Source organism: Camelus ferus, chromosome 23, assembly GCF_009834535.1.
Source record: "Camelus ferus isolate YT-003-E chromosome 23, BCGSAC_Cfer_1.0, whole genome shotgun sequence".
Lineage (NCBI taxonomy): Eukaryota > Metazoa > Chordata > Mammalia > Artiodactyla > Camelidae > Camelus > Camelus ferus.
The window spans coordinates 14,217,377-14,234,173 of NC_045718.1; the positions used below are offsets into that span (position 1 = coordinate 14,217,377).

Genomic DNA, 16,797 nt, shown 5'->3' on the forward strand with positions numbered 1-16,797 from the left:
CATTCATGACTGAGACCCGTTCAAGGGCAAGCATTGCAGCCAGCCTTATCTCACCAGCCCCTCCCCCTGCAGGGACCCCCTATTCTGCTTATGAAAGGGGACAAGGAGGGGCCAAAGCACCCCTGAAGTTACTTTCAACAGCCATTCTCAGTTGGAGGGATCTGGAAGCAGAGAGGATAAGGTTTTCAGTGAGATGGAGACCAAAGAAGGGCAGAGTCTTTTTCTTTCTTCTCCTTCTTTTTCTCCTCCTTTTTTAAATGGCCAAATACAGTCGTTAGGTGGCCCCTCAGGCTGGGGAGCCTCCCCTGACTGGAGACTCTAACTCCAGCTCCTTTCAAGCTCAGACAGCACCCTGCAGCCTCTTGAAGACTTAATTCAATTGAACAAATGCTGATTGAACAGCTACTCCTCATGAGGGGACGCGGAAGAGAGGAGCTCTAACAATTACTGAGTACTTAAATTGTGTTAGCAGAGTGTTGAGTGCATTTGCATGTAATCTCATCTCTAGCCCCAGTCCCCTCAGCCCGGAGAGTCTGGGACATTTACCTCCAGGGCCCCAAGGCTTCGAGTAATTTATCCAAGTGTCGGTGGTAAGTGACGGGGAGTGCCAGGATGGAAACCCGAAGTCCTGCTCTATCTCTAAGACCCAGTTCTCCTCCGTGCAACCAGGAGGTTGCAAGTGACTGATACACAAACTATTTTAAGCAAGAAGGGAATGCACTGGCTTATTTAACTGAAAAACATGTGAGTCAGCTGGCTCCAGGCACAGCTAGATCCAGGAGCTCAAAGGATGATGTCAGCTCTCCCTTGAGCTTGCTCATAAACGAGTAAATCCTTCTCTCTTCTATTTATGTTCACTTTGGCTCCTGTGCCACAGCACAGCGTCATCGTTTTGGGGTCTCACAGGCTGGTTTCAAATCCTGGCTCCACTGCCTAACTAGCTGGTGACTTAAAACAAGCTGCTTAACTTCTCAGCGCCCCTGTTTCCTCATCTGTAAAATGGATATAATAATAGTGTCTGCCTCATAGGTTCTCGTGAGGAGTAAATGAGATCGTCCACACAGTGTGCCTGGAATAGCATCCCGTGCAACGTCAGCTCCAGACAGGCCGGCTGTCCTTGCCTCTGTCCCTGCTGCTTTTGAGGTAGGTCTCACTCTCTCCTGCAGCTTCCTCCATGTGGCCCGGAGAGATGGCCACGGAAAGTCCAATTTACGTCATCCCCACAGCTTCTGGTCTCAGAGGAAGAAGGACCTTCCTCGGTGTGTACATGTAGCAAACTTCAGGGCAAACTCTTTGGTTCTGCTTGGTTGTGTGCCACCTCTGAGACTGGGATGGAGTCTTTTCACTGGGCAGTCTGCATCTTCTGCCTGAGTCTGTGGGGCACCATAATTAACATCCCCACTTGGATCATACTGATACAGGAAAAATGTGGAATGTTGAGAGGATGGCCATGTCCCAGGTCTCAGTCAGGTCCCTGGGTCATGCCCTGCCAAGTGAGGGTCCTTGGCTTCATGCAGGAAAGAATTTGAGAGTGAGCCACAGTTGAGTGAAGGTAGATTTATTCAGAGAAATACATACTCCACAGAGAGAGTGCAGGCCATCTCAGAAGGCCAGAAAGGTCAGGAAGCATGGGGGTGGGTGTTTAAAGTAAAAGTAGATACACACATCATAGACAGAGTGCGGTCCGTCTTGAAAGGCAAGAGAGAGGCTGTGAAGTGTGGGGCTGTTAGTTTTTATGGGCTTTAACTTCATATGCTAACAAGTGGGAGTATTATTCAGGCTACTTTGGGGAAGGGGGCGGGGATTCCCAGGAACTGGGCCATCACCCACTTTGTGACTTGGCAAACTGTCATGGCACCCATGGGAGTGCCATCACGCACGTTATTGTATTATAATGAGCATCTACTGAAGCTCAAGGTCTACTGGGAGTTGAATCTTCCGCCATCTTGGTGCTAACTGCTGTGTCATTCTTTTAATGGCTGTGCCCTTCCCTCTTCCTTCCCATCTCAATATAGACATAGAAGGAAGATCTTTTAAAAGATGGGATGCTGTGAAGACAAAATAAAATATGTCTACTCTTCTGTGCTACATGCTGTTATAAATGGTGTGACCAGAAGATGGGTGAGGCACAGCCTCATCTCCATGAGAACTTAAATCAAAGTGGCGAAGATGAGGCAAAGACACATACAAGAATACTGGATGGCAGATGTTATGGACTGAATGTTTGCATCCCCCCCCCCCAATTCATATGCTGAAATCCTAACCCCCAATATGGTGGTGTTAGGAGGTGGGGTCTTTGGGAAGAGATTTGGTCATAAGGGTGGGACCCTCATAAATGGGATTAGTGCCCACATAAAAGAGACCCAGGAACGCTCCCTTGCCTCCCTTCTGCCACATGAGCTTTACAGTTAGGAAGCTCCATCTGTGAAGCAGGAAGCAGGCTCTCACCAGACACAAAGCTAGCCCAACACCATGATTTTGGACTTTCCAGCCTCCAAACCCATGAGAAATAAATTTTCTTGTTTGAGCTATTCACTCTATGGAATGTTTGTTACAGCAACCTGAATGGACTAAGACAGCAGACTATGACAAATTCCATGTGAGAAAGACAACTGAGATTCTGTGAAATTTTCAGGAGAGGGGAGATCATATCTGGTGGGTGAATCAGCACAAGTCCTGTGAAGAAGGCAGTGTTGAAGCTGGGCTGTGAAGTTTGGGTGGGACTTTGGTTCATGGGGATGGTGTCCATTCAACACGAACAATTGTGTTGATGGATCATGGCCACCTAGTTTTACAGTATAAGGTATAAAAAGTAATCTCAAGATGTAAGGCTGGAAAGTTGAGCTATTAACAGACAGCAAGAAGTGGGCCAAGGTCAAGAATCAGGGGGCTAGAAAGGAGACAATTATACACATACTGAATGACTGGGATTGAAAGCAGAGTGTACATGGTGTGGAAGAGAATGGTGAGTTAGATGCTGAGGTCATTTGGAAGGTCCTGGAGTTATGAGCATGGGGATGGGATGGGGAGAAGCAGATGGCCAGATGGCAAAGATTTTTAAAGAAGAGTCTTAATTCTTGATCCCAAATGCCCTCTAGAGACTTCTACATGACTCATCGGAATGGCAGTTCATCTAAGAAAGGCTGGCTTTCTAGAAGTAATTTTATTTTCAGGATCAACATGCAATCATTCATCCATTGAACTCATTTATTCCGTTGTGTGCTTACATTTGATGGGCACTGAGCTGGGCTCCAAGGCACAAATCAATGAGACTTGGTCCCTGACCTGAAGGAGCTCACAGCCACATCGTTCAGACCGGCTGTAAAGTGATTATCTGTTAAGTGGTTGGTTCCCCACTGGGCTGGGCATTCCAGTCAATAAATGTTTTTGACTGATTGACTGTGTCTCTATCCTCAGCCTCCACTTGGATTGAGAGACTTTAATGAAATAATTTGATTTCCATTATGTATTGTTTTGTGCAGAGTCTGGAAGTCATGATAGGAAGCAAGGAGGAAGCGGAGCCCTCTTTGTGAGAGGAGCAGCGGCTAGCATTGGAAATGACTAGTAGAGATCTGGTTCTGTCTGAAGAAAAGTTAAATCTCACTGGGAAGAGGGTGGGGAAGGATGACCCAGGATGAAGCTCACAATCGAACAGGGTCCAAATGGCACTGAGAAAGGGGCCAATAGAGAAGCTGGGGTGGAGGGGGCAGGGAAAGGTGAGTGGACCCTGGTGGGTGGTAAAGACTGTGCTGGGAGGAGGGCTCAGAGACAGACCAGAGGGAGGTGTCTGTGCTTAAGACAGGTGAGAGGAATGCAGGAGGCAGCAAGTTAAGAACAGGTAATCAGGATGTGGGAAGGGGAAGGGCTGCGTGGGAGGATATTATTGTAGCACATGTGAGAGGGGAAGAGGACCAGGAGTCTTTTGACATTCCACCCATGAAGAAGTGGGATCTGTTGCTACTCTGCTTGCATCCGGGCTGGCCTGTGACTGTGTTGCTAACAGAATGTGGCAGAAGTGATGCTATGCCCAGGCTTATTAAGGCCCAGGCTTTAAAGGGGCTGAGGTCTTCCTCCATGGTCTCTGTTGCCCTGAGCAGGTCTGCCTTCAGCCCTGATCACTCACAGTCCTAACTAGCCCATCACAGTTGAGACCACACTGACTCTCAGTGCTGCACCCAGTAGCTTACCACACATCCCACCACTGGTGTGCTCCCCACCCCGCCCCCCGCCCCCAGTTTCCCAGCACTGCTGACCTTCTCTGCTAGGGTAGGTTTTACTTTCAAAACTCCTGCTTTTCTTCCATCCTGATTGGGAATCCATCCAGTCCTGCACTTACCCATGGTTTTCCCATTGCATTTTCTTAGTGTAGCCTGAATCCACTTGATTTTCCCTCTTTATGAACTTAACTCCTTCTGGAACAGTTATCTCCAAGAGGACCATGGTAGGATCCCCTAGACCAGTCCTGGTGTCACATTTCAGAGGTGACTATGGGCTACAAGTCTGCCCTGTCTCTTCTGTGTTTCCGGGCTTGCTGCCATGAGTGAAGCCTTCCTTGAATTCCAGTTGTTGCCCCAATTACTACTGTGGGTCTTCCTTCAGCCATCCTCTTTTCTTCCTCTGTTGATTGATAGTCTAGATCTTCCCAAGGGAGCCCATCCCTCTGGGGGACCCTGTGTCTTCAGTGATGAATCCTCTAGAAATGAGGAAAGCAAAACTACATGAGGTGATGGGGGAGAGAAGAGGTGCTGAAGGGGACAGCTGTGTGCTGGCCCTTCCTTCTCCTCCAGTGGCTTTCTCAAATGGGAAATGGACAGGTAACACTCACCACCAACACAGCTCTTCATGGTCCCCATTCCAGGTTGGGAGAAGGACACCGCTAACCTGCTGCCCCGCCCCTGCAATGTGTAGGGGAACCAAGGCTCAAGGAGAAATATACCCTGTCCAAGGGCATAAAACTAGTTACATGGCCCTCAAGTCTCCTAATTCCCAACCCAGTTCACTCTTAACTCACTATTTTTCCATGCCTGACAATGTTATGCATCAGATCTAAGACAAATGGTTTACGAAGGGTCAGATGCTGAACTTGGTTGAGATGATTGAGACACAGTTAATCTTGCTGTCAAGAAAGTAACATCCCAGGGGGAAAGAAGATGTTAATTCAGTCTATATAAAAAAATGTTTTATTAGCACCAACTAGGTATACGATGTATATTAGGAACTGTTAAGAATATGAAAATGAGTAAAACATGATCTCTGACCTCAAGAGCTTATGATATGGCAGGAGAGACAAGGCATGTACAAGTGAAGATATAATTAGCAATTAAAAACCAGAACATATGATGAGTGGGGGTTACAGAGGGGACGTGCAAGGAGAGGCTGAGAAGACTGGGGATTTATCTATACACCCTACGGCCTAGCGACCCCATTCCCACTATGGGAGAAACGCTCCCCCAGCTTGGTAAGTGGCTGGTGGGAGATGCTCCTGACAGCACTGCTGCGAGTGCCTGGGAGCTGGAAGCAACCTACAAGTGGGTAGAAAACATGGTACGTGCATAGGATGGAAGCCACGCTGTACAAAGCACACAGGACGGCATGTGTGGGTCTTACATAACTACGGCTGAGTGAACAAAGAAACAGTGAGATTTAAAGCATAAAAACAATCATGTAAATTAGGAACACACCACACACTGTATTCAATACCTTGTAATAGCCTATGATGAAAAAGAATATGAAAAGGAATATATATATGTACGTGTGTGTATAACTGAGTCATTATGCTGTACACCAGAAATTAACACAACAGTGTAAACTGACTATAGTTCACTAAAAAAAGAACACACACAAATAAAATGATCTCATATATCTTGTTTCAAGAGTACACATATATCACTATCAGCATATGAAAGGCAGGCTGGAAGGATATATATTTAATGCACTGAAGTGAGTGTCTATGGTGAAGGAGTTAACAGGTGTGACGGTGGGAAATAATAAAACAGAATAAAGCACAGGCCTCGCATAGATCAATGACTTAAGGAATATGATTAACGCTGTGTTTCCAATGGGCAAAAATAAGATGATTTAAGAGAAGTAAGAAGTCATGTTTGAGGAAATTTTGGGCAGAGAGGTCCGTGAACAAGATGGACCCTGACCGGGTCAGTCACCACCTCATATCTCCTTGCCAAATCCTACATTTCCAGTATCTGCCAGTTTCTGATTCTGGTGACTCAGCCAGGCTCCTCCCCTGCCGGAGGGGTACCCAGGACCAGTCACTGGGAGCCGCCTCTCCTCTTCTGCTTCAGCAAACCTACGCGCTGTCCTGTCACAGTGGCTCCTGTATGTCTCCCCTCTTTTCACTTCACAGCTCCAGAGTTCCTCATCCTGGCCCTTCAACAAGGAGAAAAAGAGGCTGTACCACAAGGCGACTGTGAGTACTTACTTTGAGGTGAGACAAACCTGAATTCAAATTCAGACTCCAGCAACTTACTGTGTGACCTTGGGCAAATTACTTAACCTCTCTGAGCTTCATTTCCCCATCAGTAAAATAAATACAACTATACTTAACCTCCAGTGGGGTGGTGAGGATTAAATTAGATAATGTATAAAGCACAAAACAATGGTAGTTCATCTGTTTGTAGGTGAAATTCATGGCTCTGGAAGGGACACACAGCAGCGGGGGCCTGGGGCCTCATTCCAGCTTAGACACTGATCTATGGTGGGACACTTGGCCCCTCACGCTTTCTTTCCTTTTCCCCAGACCCTGCTCCAGTCTCTTCTGTTTTCACCCAGCTTTGGCCTCTGCCTGAGCAGGATCTGCGTGTATCACTAGACTCCCCATCTTTCTAACCTTGGCGGGCCTGTAGACTGACTGCCGGGAGAGCTGCTTGTCCTCAGGTAACAGTGTCCCCCTCTCCTTGACCACTTGCCGCCCTCGTGTGCTATAGAAGAAAGCCTAACGCTGCGATGCTGGCCCCTTTTCTCCTTAAAATGCTGGAGAGAGATGAATGCAGTGGGGCCCCGTGTCTAAATACGACTTCTCCCTTCTGCCGCACTATTTGTGATGGGAACTCCGAAGCAATTTATCACAGTAATGATGGCTGATTCAGAGCATCAGGGTGACTGATGGCCATGCCACCTCGAGCTTGTCTTTCAGGCTTTCTCTTTCTCTGGAGTGCAATTGTACAGAGTGGTGGCAGGTGAGGGTGGCTAAGTGCTCTAGAGTGGCTAGATAGTCACAGCTCGGCTTGTCACCAACCCTGAGGTGGGAGGGACAGAGGGAAGGCTGCAAAAATAATAGTCAGCTGAGATGGCTCCAAGAGAAAATTCAGAATCTGCGCATTTAGGTCGGTTGTTTCATCTGAATGCCTCTGATGCATCCTCTCCAAGCAAAAACAAGCCCCACCAAGAAGCAGGGAAAGATGATGATAAATGTTACTTGAGCATTAGCAGAGCGGTAGACCAAGAAGAGGTTGTTGTACGCCAACCTCAAGGACAGACCAGGAGGAAATATGGTTGAGCTGCTGCAAGATGGATTAAGGAAGGCTTGAGAAAGGTACCAGGCCAGCTAAGAAGAAGAGTTCAGGGTATAGTTTTACTTTCCGAGGAAACACTCTGGACATTTGCCTTTCTTTCGGATGAAGGAGGAACATTCCTGCCCGAGACAAGGATGGGGTTCAATACCTTTCGCTTTGCAACTTTCTGAGAAGAGCAGGATAACAAGGAGGTGGGGAAGGAGGGTCTCAGCTTCAGGTTCCAATATCCTCCGACCACCTTGACCTTGTGACAGCCCAACAAGCAGGGTGGTGGACAAACGTGGGGCGGGGTCTTCTCAACTCCTCCCAAGCGCTGGTGTAAGGCTGGTACTGGGGGACGTGATGGGCTGAAGAGTGTCTCTCCAACATTCATGACCACTCGGAAACCTCAGACTGTGACTTTACTTGGGAATAAGGTCTTGGCGGGTGTAACTGGGTAAGGACCTCAAGATGAAGTCATCCAGGATTCAGGGCGGGCCCTACATCCCAAGGACAGGCACCCCTGTAAGATGAGGAGAAGACATACAAAGAGCAGCATGTGAGGGCGGAGGCAGAGACCGGAGTGATGGATCGACAAGCCAAGGAGAGTGAGAGAATGCCTGCCCCACCAGACACTGGGAAAGAGACATGGGACAGACGTTCCCCCAGAGCCCCCGGAAGCAACCGACTTTGTTGACACCTTGATTTCTGGTCTTTGTCCTCCAGAGCTGTGAGAGAATAAATTTCTGTTGTTTTAAATTCCACGTGGGAAAAAATTGTTTTATCAGCCCCAGAAGACTAATACAAGGGCAGGTTCCAGAGGCCCCCAGGTGCCCCGAAGGGCCCTGGAGCAGCACCGGGTTTAATGGCCCCAACGTCAGTGTCTGCAGCATCTCTTAGTAGAGTGTCTTCAGAAGTTAGAGATTCTATGACATAGCCCACCCCGTTCCTGCTCCCTCATCCCCACCCCCGGAGCTTCCAAACCCCGCCCTGAACCACTCCCTGCACCACTCACTGTGGGCTTCAGGCCAAGCCCAAGCATTGCCCACCTCCTGTCCGACCCCCACATCTGCTCACAGCTTTCGGCCTCCCCCGTACAGATTCCTCAGAGACTCAGGATGAGAGATGAGGCCCGGCGGTGACCAGCCACCAAGGTCCCTTCACCTGCCAGACCTCCAGCAGCCGGCTCTCACTCTCAGCCAGGCCGCCAGTCACGGCGGACTCTCTGGCCTGGAGGCAGCAGGGAACCCAGAGGCGTAAGGTTACGGGAGGTCAACACCAGTAGAAACCAAGATGCCAACGCTCAAAATAGGGGCCTCAGAGAACCCCCAAAAGAAGGCACTCTTTTATCCATTGTCCCCAGTTCCTCTGATAAAGATACCTGGAAAGTTTCTTGCCTTTAAATGGGGCGAATGTGCAAATGTGATGTTCGGGAAGAATATTCCAGAGTAGACGAAGGGCCCAACGCGGAGGCCTCTCTAATGGCAGCCCACGCGATTACACATTCCACAGGGACAGGCCTGTCTCCTGAGCCATTCCCCTTCCTCCCTACGATGCACGCATTCCCGTTGGACGCTGCCCTCCTCATAAGCGGCTCTTAGCCGCCTACTGAAGTCTCAAAATGATCACAGTCTCAAAGCTGCCATGCCCTGCTCAGAGCAGTGGGGGGCTGGCAAGTCTCCAGAGGGCCTCCTGGGTGGGTTTCCAGCTCTGCGGCCCGCCTGGGAGCCAGGAGGAGGGAGCGGCCACTGTCTTCCCTTCTCCCGGGCCGCGCTGCGGTGGGGAGATGGGGGCCTGGGCGGTGAGGCCTTGCTGCGGGGGAGGCAGCTGAGGGTAAAGGGGCCGCAGATGAGGATGAGGCAGAGGGGACATGCCCCGGAAACTTTGACTCCCTGGAGGCAGAAAGCCAAGCAAGTCTTGACAACGCATCCTGGGAGTCATGAGCCTGATGGGCACGGAGAGAGAAAGGCCAGACTCAGGAAGGGGTCACGGTCATGGCAACCGCCTGTTTCACTGCCAGCCTTCTGCCTCATCGTCCCTGCCCACCCCACACACGTTGGTCAGACTGCCCCAACATTTGGTTCAGGACTGTGGCCCCTAGAAATGTGACTGTCTTCCTCCCACCCACAGCTGGTTGAAACATGTGCGGACTAGAACCCTGGCCTTGTCCCTGCCAGCCCGGCACTCCTTCCTCCACTCAAGCCCCAGACGGACCCATCAGGGGAGACTGTGGGCGCGAAGCCCAGGGGCCCGATGCCCCTCCACGCGCCCCTCCTGCCTTCTCCCCGCTCGCTGAACACATTTGGCATCTCAACAAGAAAGGGCTTCTCCAAGGGCGCAGAGGAGTCCCCATCCCTGGCATCTGGGCTGCCCCAAGGTTGGGCTGGGTGGCCACCTCTGAAGGTTCATCGCAGAGCTAGAGCGGCATTAGGGCGGTTTGGTTTTAGAAACTTCTGCACAAATGTGTTTAGAACCTCCATAATTTCCAAGCAAAGGAATTATAGTGCCTAAGACAAGGGACCAGGGATCATGGATGGGGTTAATCAGATCCAGAGGCCAACACTTTGGGAAAGACCAGAGGGCTGTCAAGCATAGCTGGGTGTGGGTCTTACCGGGGCCCTGGGAAGCTGGTTCTGGGGAGGCGTTGCGAGCACTTCAGAGGGGAGCTTGCCACCGGGAAGACAGTTTTACTAATTACTAATAAACGTCTTTTGTTCTTAACGAACAGTCTCAGTTTTCCGCCTCCGGCTTGGTTCTGTCTCCTGCTTTCTAGGAACGGAGCAGTCCCAAGGTTCAGCCGGTGGGGGCCGGGGAGACCCCCGCTCCTCGCTGGCCTGCCAGTCCTGCTCCTTTTGGGCAGAGAAGCCGGCAGTCCTGGCTCCCTGCTCCCTTAGCCAGTGTGGGAGGGGAGGGGCCCTCAAAGCTGCCAGGACAAGAGAATGAGGAAAGTGGACGGTGGAGAGAGGTGCGTCACCTTTGGAAGAAAGAAGAGCCAGGGGCTGCCACATTCCTCCAGAGAGTGTTTTTGGAGCCTGGCTCCTGCTTCCCTGATCTGAGGGGCACCTCTGTTCCCTCACTTGTCTGTGCTCCCTCCCTGTTTCCCAGGAGAACGCAGAGACCAGCTCAACATTTTTTCCTGAGCTATTTTGAGGGGGGAAGGGGGGACTGAAGCTGGTGGTGGTGCCAACTCACTCCCTTCTCTCGGGTTTCCACCTTCCCCTCCCCCATCTGTGTTTTGGGGTTGCCAAGGAAACCGCCCAGCCTATCTGCAGCTTTTGTTCTGTTCCTGTCAAACCCAGGAAACTTTCTAAGGCCAATTCAGTGGGAGCACCATCAGAGCCTGAATCTCGGCAAGGAGAGGCCGCTCCCTCTCTGGGCCTTCTGCTCTGATGTCCTCCCACACAGCTGTGCACCGGAGCACGCGCGCGCGCGCGCACACACACACACCCCCGCACAGGCTTGTACTGCCCACACACACCCGCAGTTCCAATCACCCAGCCGAGCCAAGTGGGAGAAGAGAAAATGAAAAACAAACAGGGAAAAAAAAAAGCCTGCCCTGCCTGCCTCCCAGAGGAGCCACACAACCCGACTGCCTCCATCCTCCTGAGGCCTGTGGAGCTGCCGGGGTTCGGGTGCCCCAGGCAGCCCGCCCACTCCAACGGCACCCTGTCACCTCAGGCTTGTTCAGTCCAGAGAGAGCTAACAGGTCAGGCTACCTGGGGGACAGAGGAGACACCAAGCAGAGAAAGGGATGGGCAGGCATGACCCAGAAGCTGCACAGTGGAGTCAGAGTGGTGCGTGACCTTGAGAAGGTCACCTAGATACATCGCCCTCTGTGACAGGGGACACTGATCTCTCCAGGTGTTCCAGAACTGAACTGAGATGCTGTGAGGCAGGGAGATCGGCTGAAAAAGCATGGTGGAAGGCAGCTGGTTATAAAGTGGACCACGTTTAGGATCTTCCTACAGCTCCCAAATCCCAGCACTGAGACCAAGGTCGCCATCAGAGAAGGACCTTTCCAGTGATTGAGCTGTCCAGCCAAGACGCGAGCTGCGACACTGAGCGCTGAGGTTTCCGTCACAGGAGGTACACAGACCCATGGCACATGTCCACGTCCCCGCCTCCTTGTCGGCCGTGACAGTTCCCACTCAGGGGGCGGGTTGTAGCTTGGTAGCAGAGCACGTGCTTAGCGTGTGCAAGGGCCTGGGTTCAATCCCCAGTGCCTCCATTAAAGTAAATAAATGTAAAACCTAATTACCAACACCCCCCCTCAAAAAATTCCCATTGTCTTCAAATGTCACTTCTATAAAACCTCCCTCCAACAGGTCCTGCTCAGGGGCTCCCTCCAGGTTCCCAGAGCGCCTGGCACCAACCTGCGTCAAGGCCTTCTTCTTTGATTAAAATTGTGTGCAGATTTGTCTTCCCCTCCAGACCGTGGGTTCCTTTGCATCTTTGAGCAGGACGCACTCATCCACGACCCCTTGTCTGTATCCAGTGGGTGGCATTGTGGGAGCGCAGTAAGTTTTCAGATGAATGGCTGAATGGATGTGCACCCCCGACTCTTTGCATGGTAGCAGATCAGCTTATAACGCGGCAAACGTGGCCCAGCCGGATGAATGGGATCTTTGCTATAGAGATGGGTGCCAAGGAGAACCAAGGAGCGAAGTGAGGTTCTTGTGCTTACAACTATTGGAGAGAAGAGCATGTTAGTGAGTGACCCTCTTCCCTAAAGGTCTGTGAAAGTACCTTTTCCAAAAGATGCTCCAGAGAGGGGCCTGGGGGGGATGCATCCAACTGTAACCGGGAAGTGTTGGTTGCTGCCAGCGTGGACTTGTGTAGGTGGAGATGAACGTGCTTCACAGTCATTAGGCCCCATTGTGAAGGCAATTATATAAAGTCCTCCTGCAGACGCCGCGGCCAGGAGTGGGCTGGAACTGCCCTGAGTGGCCCCCACGGGGCAGAAGAGTAGGAGAGAAGCATCTGGAAAGATATGAGAGTGTGACAAGAGCTGCTTAAAATAGAAGGGCAGGAGCAGAAGAGACGGTGAGAGAGGAGGGCGGCAGCAGAAGGAACATGGAGAGCCGAGCCTGTGAATCCGGACAGAGGGGAGGTGGGGCAGGGGCTGGAGCCAAGGGCTGGGCCGTGAACACTGGCAGAGAAAGAGGCAGCGTGTGATCAGGAGGAGGAGGCTGAGACAGGCGGATGCGGCCAGAGTGAGCAGCTCCCTCACGGCACACGTAGTGCCCACTAAGTGCCAGGCACTGTGCTAAGGCACTAAGGATATAAAGGTACAAAATTGGGTCTGTTTTTTTTTTACATTTTATTTGTTGAAGCCATTTTTAAAGGTTACACTCCATTTACAGTTGCTACAAAATATCAGTTATATTCCCTGTGTGTACAATACATCCTCGAGCCTACCTGACACCCAATAGTTTGTACCTCCCATTCACCCCCATATTGCCCCCCCCTTGCCCTCCCCACCAGTAACCACTAGTTTGTCCTCTTTATCTGTGAGTCTGCTTCCTTTTCAGTATATTCACCAGTTTGTTGTATTTTTTAGATTCCACATATAAGTGATATCATAGAATATTTGCCTTTCTCTATCTGACTTATTTCACTTAACATAATGCCCTCCAAGTTCATCCATGTTGCTGCAAATTGCAAAAATTTGTTCTTTTTCATGGCTAAGTAGTATTCCATTGTGTATATATACACGTCTTCTTTTTCCATCCAACTGTTGACGGACACTTAAGTGGCTTCCATATCACAGCAATTGTAAATAATGCTGCTATGAACATTGGGGTGCATGTATCTTTTTGAATGAGTGTTTTGGGGTTTTTTCCAGATATTTACCCAGGAGTGAAATTGCTGGCTCATATGGTAATTCTATTTTTAGTTTTTTAAGAAATCTCCGTACTGTTTTCCACAGTGGCTGCACCAATTTATATTCCCACCAACAGCGTACAAAGGTTCCTAAAGGTGTATAATTGTATATAAAAATATACAAACCCCTTACCTTCCAGGGTTTACAGAGCAGTGAGGGAGACAAACATAAAAACCGAGATTTTAAAATTTGTTTGATAGATGTATAGATACACATAAGAAAAGGATTGCAGTTAACGCAATAAAGGGACACTTCTCCAAGCCTGTAGGAGATGCCCACTGAGTTCAGTGTTTAAGGATGTGTTAACCAAGGAAAGGTGAGAGGAGGTCCTTGCCAGGGGAACGACTTGAGCAGACACGTGGAGACATGGGCTGATGTGGCAGGCAGGGACACCAGATGAGCTGGAGAGGCTGGGAGGAGCCGGAGCAGGGAGCCACCTGTGCCAGGCCAAGGAGCTTGGACCTGCAGGTGATGGGAGGTCCGTCAGGGCAGGTTTTTCAGGGCAAGACACAAGAAGATGTGCATTTTAGGGCTGTCACTTTGACAGAGGGTGATTATCTGGAGGAAGACTGTAGTCTGGGAGACCAATTAGGAGTTGATTGCGATTGTCAAGGTGAAAGATGGAGGTGCCGTTCCCTGAGACGGAGGACACACAGAGGAGAGCGGCAGGAGGGAGGGGAGGTGGTGATACATTCGAGACGGTTGAGTGTGGGATGCTTGTGGACCATCTAAGGGCAGGTGTGTCTAACAGGCATTTGAATATGGGCATCTGAAACTAAAGGGAGAGACAGTGGCTGGAGATACAATGTGGGCTTCACCAGCATAGAGATAGTAGTTTTAGTAAATAAAAGTGGACAAGCTCTCCCAGAAAGAAAAGACACACGGCCAAGCAGTGGGCCAAGGCTGGAACTCTGAGAGACTCCCGTATTTACGAGGACCTAAGAAGGAGAACACAAAAGGAAAGTCGGAGAAGTAGGGGGAGAGGCAGAGGAGACTCAGGCCGAGGGACAGAACATTTCAGGAAGGGAAGAGGACAGCAGGGTTAGAAGCAGGCGAGGCTCGGAAGGCAAAGACTGGAAAGCGGCCACTGGAGTTTGCACAGTGGAGTTAACGGATGGGCTTTTCACAAACGTGTGTCGTGTGGGATAAGATGGAAGCAGCAATCAGTCTGGGTAAAGAGTATAATTCGTGCCTTTATTATTATTATTTTTTCTTAATTGACATATAGTTGAATTCCTTTACTATTCTTGCAACCTGTCTCTGGGTTTGAAATTTCATCAAAATAAAAGTTAGCCAAAAAAAAGGGAGATTTTTGTTTGAAAATAATGCAGGTTCATTGTAAAGATCAAACAATTTTAAAAGGCATAAAATAGAAAATGAAGGGGGGAAGGTATAGCTCAGTGGTAGAGTGCATGTCTAGCCTGCATGAGGTCCTGGGTTCAATTCCCAGTCCCTCCATTAAAAATAAATAAATCTAATTACTCCCACCTCCTCCCAAAAAATACAACCCCAAGAAAGAAAGAAAGAAAATGAAAATTTCTGCTTTCTCTTTATCTGGATCCAAATTCCACCCCTTAATGGTGGCTTTACCACTGTTGATAGTCTGACAGTTTCCTTCCAGATTTAGTTTGTTTATGTCTTTGTTGTTGTTGTTACAAACCAGAATCGTACTATACATCCTGTTTTGTAACTTAAAGACAGATCACAGGCATTTTGCTACGACAGAATACACATTTCCCGTTCATCCTCCAGTACTGAGCAGTATTCTGCCATATAGATACACAAAAATTCATTACTAATTTTGAAATTTGAAAATTCACAGAAAAGCATAGAGAATAAAATAACATACACCCATGTCCCCACTGCCCTTTTTAAATAAATGCTAACAGTTCAACATTCATGTTTCCAATTCTTTTTTAGAATGTAGTAGAATTGGATGAGATATGATTGAAAAACCCCAAGGTGGCTGGAAGTTGACTTAAATTGCGAACCTGACCTCATGGCATCCCTGATTTAACCCTTTCAGTGTCTCCCCATTGCCTCTGGGGTCAGTCCAGGCTCCACAGTGCGGTGTTCCCAGGCCCTCGTAAACCCCATCTCTGCTTGTCCCCCAACTCAGCCACTGTGGGCTGTTCAGATTCCAACACTTCTGTCTCTCTCTCTCTTTTTTTTTTTTTTTGAGGGGGGAGGTAATTACGTTTATTTATGTATTTATTCTTAGAGGAGATGCTGGGGACTGAACCCAGGACCTCGTGCATGCTGAGCATGCGTTTTAGCGCTTGAGCTACACCCTCCCCGCTCCAGCACTTTTCAAACAGGCTTTTTCATATGTCCTCTCCTCAGGCTAACCTCTCTGGCTAGATTAATTCCCTGCTCCATCCTGCTGCCCGTCCCCAGCCCCCATCTACCTGGAGAACGCCTCGTCATCTTCAGGACACTGCTCGAGTTTCCTGGGCGCCTTTCCTCACCCCCACCCCCACCAGATAGGCTTGGCATCCCCCGCTTTGGGGCCCCATCGTGTCCTCTATTTGTCTCCATCACGGTGCTTTATCCTGTGCTCTCCTCTGTTGACCTGCCGACTCCTGGTCCCTGAACTATAAATCCCTTGCGGACAAGACGCGCGCCTTGTTAGTCTCCGACTCCTCAGTGCTGGCACACTCAGCAAATGAGCTTTAAATAGCCTTGTGGATTCCTGAAGCACTGGGGACACAAGAAAGGGTCAGGTGCCCCCAGTCTGACTGTTTCTGGAGATCTCCAACAGGGGTGGTGCCCAGGGCCACTGTGGATCCCCCAGTGCACCTGCAGAAACACTGGCCTGCCCTCCCCCATGTCCTGACTGAGTTGTGAGCCTCGGGCCTCCCCTGCCCATTCCTGGCTCACCCGCCCACGCTGCCAGCCAGATCCCATCTCCACAGAGTCATCTGGGAGCGCTCAGAGGAGCTCATTACTTAAGGGTCAATGGCCCAGACTCGCATCTCCCCTACGAGCCCACAGGGGCTGTTTGGAGCCCAGCCCTGATTCCTGTAAGTGGAAAGCGATTTGCACTCATTCCCAAGATGAATCGTTTTTGTTCCAATCACCCGTCCTTTTGCTGGCACAGCCACTGCCACAGCTGCCTGCTCTGCCTTTTGCCCATCTGTTGGCAGGATACCCTTCCAGGCCCTGCTAACTCCCAAGAAGAGAGTTACAAGATGGGGGAAGGGGAGGGAGCCCCTAGAAGGAGCAGGGAAGTGGGCGGAAATGAGCCAAAGCTAACCGAATGACACAATTGTCCTCCTGGAATCCAAGCAAAGATTCCAAACAGGCAGAGAGCAGCTCCCGGCTTGTGGCCCCCTGGGGGGGAGGTGCTGCTCGGGGAGCAGATGGCTAGTGTGGTGGGAGCACCCCTAAGGAGACCTCTCAGCC

General features: G+C 50.1%; 1 long non-coding RNA gene across 3 annotated transcripts; it reads left to right on the forward strand.

Moving 5' to 3' along the window:
• Positions 1 to 838: 838 nt before the first annotated feature.
• LOC116659292 lies at positions 839 to 8,597 on the forward strand. Of its 3 annotated transcripts, XR_004314610.1 has the most exons (4): positions 866 to 944; positions 1,030 to 1,143; positions 6,362 to 6,424; positions 6,755 to 8,597. It is a non-coding gene; the product is annotated as an uncharacterized LOC116659292 (long non-coding RNA). The 3 variants fall into 3 exon arrangements; XR_004314609.1 differs by having other exon boundaries at positions 839 to 1,143; positions 6,362 to 6,442; XR_004314608.1 differs by having other exon boundaries at positions 843 to 1,143.
• The last annotated feature ends 8,200 nt before the right edge of the window (positions 8,598 to 16,797 follow it).